We start from the raw sequence: 7,785 nt of genomic DNA, 5'->3' as shown, positions 1-7,785 counted from the left end.
TGGGAGAAGGGCCTTGGTCAGGGAGGGGACCAAGAACCTGATGGTCACTCTGGCAGAGCTCCAGAGTTCCTCTGTGGAGATGAGAGAACCTTCCAGAAGGACAACCATCTCTGCAGCACTCCACCGATCAGGCCTTTATGGTAGAGTGGCTAGACGGAAGCCCCTCCTCAGTAAAAGGCACATGACAGCGTGCTTGGAGTTTTCCAAAAGGCACCTAAAGGATTCTCAGACCATGAGAAATAAGATTCTCCGGTCTGATGAAACCAAGATTGGCCTGAATGCAGTGTCATGTCTGGAGAAACCTGGCACCATCCCTACGGTGAAGCATAGTGTTGGCAGCATCATGCTGAGGGGATGTTTTTCAGTGGCAAGGACTGGTAGACTAGTTATGATTGAGGCAAAGATGAACGGAACAAAATACAGAGATCCTTGATGAAAACCTGCTCCAGAGCGTTCAGGACCTCAGACAGTGGCGAAGGTTCACCTTCCAACAGGACAACGACCCTATGCACACAGCCAAGGCATTGCAGGAGTGGCCTTGGGACAAGTCTCTGAATGTCCTTGAGTGGCTCAGCCAGAGCCTCTCTGGAGAGATCTGAAAATAGCTGTACAGCGACGCTCCCCATCCAACCTGACAGAGCTTGAGAGGATCTGCAGAGAAGAATGGGAGAAACTCCTCAAAGATAGGTGTGCCAAGCTTGTAGCGTCATATCCAAGAAGACTCGAAGCTGTAATTGCTGCCAAAGGTACTTCAACAAAGTACTGAGTAAGGATTCTGAATATTTATGAAAATGTGATATTTCATTTAAAAAAAATGTATATACATTTGCATAAACTTCTAAAAACCTGTTTTTGCTTTGTCATATATGGGGTATTGTGTGTAGATTGATCAGGTGAATTAATTGTTTTAAATCCATTTTAGAATAAGGCTTTAACGTAACAAAATGTGGAAAAAGTTAAGGGGTCTGAATACTTTCCGAAATGCACTGTATAATGATCCCTTTGCTATAATGGAAAATATATATTGGTGGTTCATGGAGAATAGTCCCTGTAAGTTTCATGCTTTCCAACCATATCCTTGATACAATATTGCATGTATGCGTAAGGTCTCTGATTAGAATAGGTTAATTAAAAGAGCATTTTTTTCTTGAGTAAATGGAAACAAATACTATAATTAGCTCATAGGTTTTGAAAAAAGAAAAACACACAGGGACAAAATCAGTGTTGTTGACCTGCAATAATTCCCTTGTGTCTCCAGGGAAGGAATCAGGGAAAGGCCTCTATAAACTAATGGAGGAAGTGCCTTGTTTTCCAGCATAGAACAATTAAGTTGCCTGAAGCACAGCTGCATGCACAGCCACTTTCATCAGCTAGCTGTTTCTTTACAGCTTTGAATATGAGGGAAGTTGATTTATCCAACTGAAAATATGCTGTATATGAATTGCCTAGTTGCTGACAGAAAATGAATAAATTGCGTATTAATCTTTTAGTGGTAATAAAAAGTGTGTGATTTGTTTAGGGGCTGAGGGGAAAGTTACATCTTTCACCACCTCACGTGAGAGGTAATCATGCCTCGACAATGACTGCTGACTAATCACACATAAACATGTCAGTCTGATGATATATTCATATCAAACAAAATCCTATTGACTATTGAATTCTTCAGGAAGTATGATGAGTTGACGTGGGAGTTGCTGACCAGATCCTTTAGATATGCCGGGGGAGGTACATTGTAAATGGGGACTTTTTGGTACAAAAGTCGAGCTGTTTTTATCAATATTACGAGTCAGACTGATAAGTAAATCGGATTGGGAAAGTACCACAACATCTAAATCAGACAAGTTAGACAAAACTCCCCAGTCGATCCCCCTCCTTCCATCCTCCCTTCAACCACTTCCTGAACCTCAATTGAGTCAGTTGCTGCATCTCTCTTGTTGCACACATTTGTCAGACAAAACAGAAGTCACAGCAGAGGATTGACTAATCCCCATAGCTATATAAACGACACCTTCAACAGATGAATTAAAATTCCACATAAATATCAGTAGCATCTGGTTTGAAGAGGAGAAAAAGACAGTATTTGAAAAACTAGAGTCCAAATCTCAAGTATCAACCACAGGGCTTTGGGGCGGGCAGGGAGGGAGGGAGGGAAGGGAAGGGAAAAGAGGGAAAATAGGGAGGGAAGGTAGGGGAGGAGATGTTCATGTTTCACCACATCAGTGACGATAGTAAATAACAACAACAGCACTGTACTACCTGTCTGCACTACACACTCCAAATATTTAATGAACTATAAATAGTTATATAAACGGGCTGCCATGTTTGGCTCTCCACTAACTTATGGTGTATAATGTAATGGCTCTCTGAGATGAAGAAGAAAAATCCAGATTTTCGGCCCCTCCACTTTACCAGCAGGAGGGCCTATGATTTTATCCTGGCGTGCGCCAAAGTCATGTTAAACAACAGCTTGTCTAAGGAAAAAAGCTCTAGGGCTGTTACTTTCTCTCTCTCTCTCTCTCTCTCTCTCTCTCTCTCTCTCTCTCTCTCTCTCTCCTCTGCTCTCCTTTCTCTCTCTCTCTATGTCTCTCTCTCTATGTCGCTCTCTCTCTACCTCTCTCTCTCTCTCTCTACCTCTCTCTTTCTCTGTCTCTCTCTCTCTCTCTCTCTCTCTACCTCTCTCTCCACCTCTCTCTCTTTAACTCTCTCTCTCTAACTCTCTCTCTCTAACTCTCTCTCTCTCTATCTTTCTCTCATCCACTGGGTTCTTAGATTTTTCTTGCTCTTTCCATTGTATTATCTTTTGTATCTTGCTTTGTTGGATGTTAGTTTTCTACCTCCATTGACTGTCGGAAATGCCAAACAGATTTAGATGGAAACTAAAATGTCCATTGGGATTCAACTGAGGAAAGGGTCTACACCTACAGTATGTACATATTCTTATGGCAAACTAATGGATATTACTCACTATTACCCATTTTGAAAGGTTAGTGGTGCCCTGAATGAAACATTCACCCGATTTAGTACACAGTAGACTGTTTAATTTCATATTTTTCTTTAGTGAGAAAGACAGAGTAAGATGTATGAACACAGAGAAAGACAGTCAGACAGACAGGCAGGCAACAAGACAGAGCGAAAGCAAGAGAGAGAAAGAGAGAGAGGGGGAGAGAGAGAAAGAGAGCGAAAGAGAGAGAAAGAGAGAGAAAGAGAGAGCGAGCGAGAGAAAGAAAGAGAAAGAGAGAGAGAGAGAGAGAGAGAGAAAGAGAGAGAACGGGGAGCTACAGAGCTGCCTTTGTGTCTGTTGGCTGCTCGTTGAGTGTTTCTCCTCTGGGCCTGTCATGGCTTCCCTCCTCCAGAACATACAGTGTGTCCCATGTGCCTCACTATTGATTGGGAAATTACTGGCCTGCATATTCACACCATCTGCTCTGCTAACTGCAAATGCCAGGCAACATGTTCATAATGGGGATGGGAAGGAGAGAGAATTTTCCCTCTTCATTTCTCTTCTCTTTCCATCCTTTTTTTCTCCAGAAACATTAACAATAAAGCAGCCTTCAAGTTTTTAGATTCTCTGGTGGTGGTGAGGTGGTGTGGAATATACTATTTACGTTGAGTGGGAAGAAGTGTAGGAAAGGATAAGATATGCATTGAAAGACATGTACCAATCATACTGCAACATTTGGTATTGAATTTGCGTAGTAGTAGTATTCGTAGTGAAGTAGTAGTAGTTTGAATTGACGTAGCGTGAACATCATGTTAATAATTGAAAGAATGGGCTGGATGATATTTTGTTTTCAGGGAGGGATGAATTGAATATCCATCATTAAATTGTTGTGTGGTGTGTTGAGAGGATAATAACCTTGAAATGAGCAGATTGGAATTCATATTCCTCTCAGCTTCACTGGCTGTGCAGTCATCAACTCTCCTCAAGGGAGAGCACACAAACCAGTTCAAACCTGGTCATATCTGCATGCCTAGTGTAGCCTATCTGGAGGGGAAAACACATACGTTGTGTTACACACTCATGCAAAAACACACACTCACACCACACACTGACACAAACACGTTGGTACACACTATCATGCTTGCACATATGCTTGATTATTACAAAAGAGGAAATTATGGTTGGTACGCTTGAGTAAGTTTGATTGTGTGTGTAAGCAGTTTAATCTTCATTCCTACTCACCCTCCTCCCTCCTCCCTCCTCTCCATCCCTCTCCCCTGCTCCCTCCTCTCCTTCATCCCTCTCCCCTGCTCCCTCCTGTCCCACATCCCTCTCCCCTCCTCCCTCCACTCCTCTATCCCTCTCCCCTGCTCCCTCTTCACCTCCATCCCTCTCCCCTGCTCCCTCCTCTCCTCTCCTCTCCTCCATCCCCCCCCCCTGCTCCTTCTTGGCCTCCATCCCTTTGCCCTGCTCCATCCTTTTCTCCTCCCTCCCTCTCCTCCTCTCTTCCCTCCATGCCTCGGCCTGACAGGGTGGTGTGACAGGTCGATAATCCGTGCGGATGTGTGCTGCTGACCCTGTGATGTTTCTGCATGCTGTGCCTGCTAGAGGACCCCAGCCTGTCCCTTCCTTGTCTCTGCTGTGTGTGCGTGTGTTTGTGCATGCGAGTGTGCATGAGTGTGTGTATGTGAGCAGTAGTGTGTGTTTGCTTGTGTGTGTGTATTTTGTATGTGTGTGTGCGCATATCCTAACCCCTCGCTTCTCTTATCACAGAAACACCACTGTCCGAATGGGACGTTCAGAGAAACTTCAAAATTTGACGTTTGAAGTCAAATTGCTAAAACCGTGAGATCTTGTTGCTAGCTGGTTACATTAATACCTTCACAGAGGAAACACTACAAAAATCTGTCTTTTTCTCTCTCTCTTTCTCTCTCTCTCTCTTTTTTGTCTGTCTGTCTGTCTGTCTGTCTGTCTGTCTGTCTGTCTGTCTGTCTGTCTGTCTGTCTGTCTGTCTGTCTGTCTGTCTGTCTGTCTGTCTGTCTGTCTGTCTGTCTGTCTGTCTGTCTGTCTGTCTGTCTGTCTGTCTGTCTGTCTGTCTGTCTGTCTGTCTGTCTCTCTCTCTCTCTCTCTCTCTGTCTCTGTCTCTGTCTCTCTCGCTTTGTCTTTGTCTTTGTGTCCGTCTCTGTCTCTGTCTTTCAATTCAATTTGCTTTATTGGCATGACGTAACAATGTACATATTGCCAAAGCTTACTTTGGAGATTTACAATATTTACATAATTAATCTTTCTTTCTTTCTTTCTTTCATTCTCTCTCTCTCTCGCTCTCTCTCTCTGTCTCTGTGTCCGTCTCTGTCTATCTCTCTCCCTTTCTCTCTCTCTCACTATCTCTCTCTCTCTCCCTTTCTTTCTTTCTTTCTGTCTCTCTCTCACTCTTCATTTCTCTCCCTCTCTTTCATGCATTTCCATTCAGACATTCAGAGATAGCAAGACCACCAGCTAGAGGAAGCCAGGCCCTAGTAGAAGCAATCAAGATGCTAGACTGGCATGTGTAGACGTAACCAATGGCATTGGACACACACCATCTCAGTGGCTGAGCCCAGACTGCACCATCAGTGGAACACTTAGAGCAACTGTACAGGAAAATAAATCTGGTTATGCCTATTATCGTCATGGAAACCAGGGAGACGGCAGCACAAAGCACCATGCATGCACACACACACACACACACACTCACACACACACACATCCAGGCAAATGTATGCACGCACGCAGCCAAGCTCTCACACACACACACACACACACACACACACACACACACACACACACACACACACACACACACACACACACACACACACACACACACACACACACTCACACACAGTCCAAATGAAAGAAAAAAAGAGTCTGCTGCTCATGGAATGGTTAGAAAGTAAAGGCATTATAGTGTTGGACTGATTCCAAGCATTCCCCTCCCTCCTCCTGTGCCCCCTGTTGCACGCACACAACACACACATGCACAAACACATGAACACACACTCTCTCTCGCTCTCTCCGTTGTCTACACATACACCCCCCCTCCACACACACACACACACACACACACACACACACACACACACACACACACACACACACACACACACACACACACACACACACACACACACACACACACACACACACACACACACACTCCATCTAGATGTACACATAGTAAGACCTCCCTCTACTGGTCCAGTGTGTAACCTCACTTGTTGAGCAACAAGAGCTCACAGTTTGGTACGGTTTGACTTCAGTATTCAACGTTTCTCCAGGGAGGGAAAAACGTCAAATTTATACAGTTATGTTTCAGCATTAATTCTGAATGGTTAAGGTAAAGGTTAAGGTTTGGGATAGATTTAAAACAGAAACATCTTGACAGTTAAGTTTAAGGATTTATCATGAATGGTTCATGTAAGGGTTAAGGTTTGGGATAAGGTCATTTAAAAATCTTTTATTGACAAGTGCCTAGCACTGGGATTCAACACACAGCCCTCGGAGCTTGCGGCTTATGCCTGTCTGCCATCCCCGCTCATAATGCTCTAGCAAGCTGCAAGCCTTCTTCATGGTAATAGCGCTCACTGTTGCCCCTACTGGCCGGTTTTGAAGGCATCTCCTGACGTCCTGGGGACCTGGACAAACGTTGAATATCGCCTTTGATCTAGAATAGTCATCAGACGGGACAAAACATCCCTCCACTACCCATTTACACCTGTCCCCGAAAATCCCCCTCGCCTCCACAGGCAAGCAGGAAGAACACACACACTTTCTCACAAACACACACACAGACAGACAGACACCCTGCTACAGTAACCCCACTCCATCTTCAGGGCTCTGCGTCGGCATCTGCCCACTAATCATCCACAGACGAGGGACATTTTTATTGAAGTTAATGTAATCAAATTCAATCCATATGGCCGCACAGTGACTGGCACACCTTTTTATCCCATGCAGCTTGTTAGCTAGATCAGTGTGGCTGTAGATTACAATATTACAATAAGTAATCCAGACAAAGATATTTTGCCTGGTTGAGAGAATGCCAAGAATGTGTGAAGCTGTCATCAAGGCAAAGGGTGGCTATTTGAAGAATCTCAAATATAAAATATATTTGGATTTGTTTAACACTTTTTTGGGTTACTACATGATTCCATATGTGTTATTTCATCATTTTGATGTCTTCACTATTATTCTACAATGTAGAAAATCGTCAAAATAAAGAAAAACCCTTGAATGAGTAGGTGTTTTAAAACTTTGACTGCTAGTGTACGTCCTTATAAACCATTTACTAATCAATAGTTACATCCTTTTGCATGGCCTCATCTAAGGTTTAAGCAATTTATACTTTATTAATACTTTATAAATGTTTTGAGTAACCAGTGTAATTTCTCACAAAAAGATTGACATGCCATTGGTAGACATTCCAGAAGCACCTTATACTCCTTCAGGTCTCAAAATGGTCCCTAGAACATATCAATGGTTAAACAATAGGCACACAATACAGACGATGTTTAAGAAAATATATTGGACACTCAGAATTATATTATTATATTATATATTGTTTATAATTCAATATGTTTTCTTAAACATTCCTCTGTATTATGTGCCTATTTTGTAACCATTATGTTCTAGGCACCATTTTGAGAACTTAAGGAGTATCAGGTACTGCTTATAGTATTAAAGTATTTATAAAGTATAAATAGCCCACACTTTAGATGAGGCCACGCAAAAATACTTATCTAATGATTAATTAATGCTTTATAAGGACCGATATTAAACATATTATGAATGATCTTATGAATCAT

The sequence above is a fragment of the Salmo salar genome, chromosome ssa19 (assembly GCF_905237065.1).
Source record: "Salmo salar chromosome ssa19, Ssal_v3.1, whole genome shotgun sequence".
Lineage (NCBI taxonomy): Eukaryota > Metazoa > Chordata > Actinopteri > Salmoniformes > Salmonidae > Salmo > Salmo salar.
The sequence above is the reverse complement of the archived record's forward strand: the minus strand, read 5'-3'. Positions refer to the sequence as shown.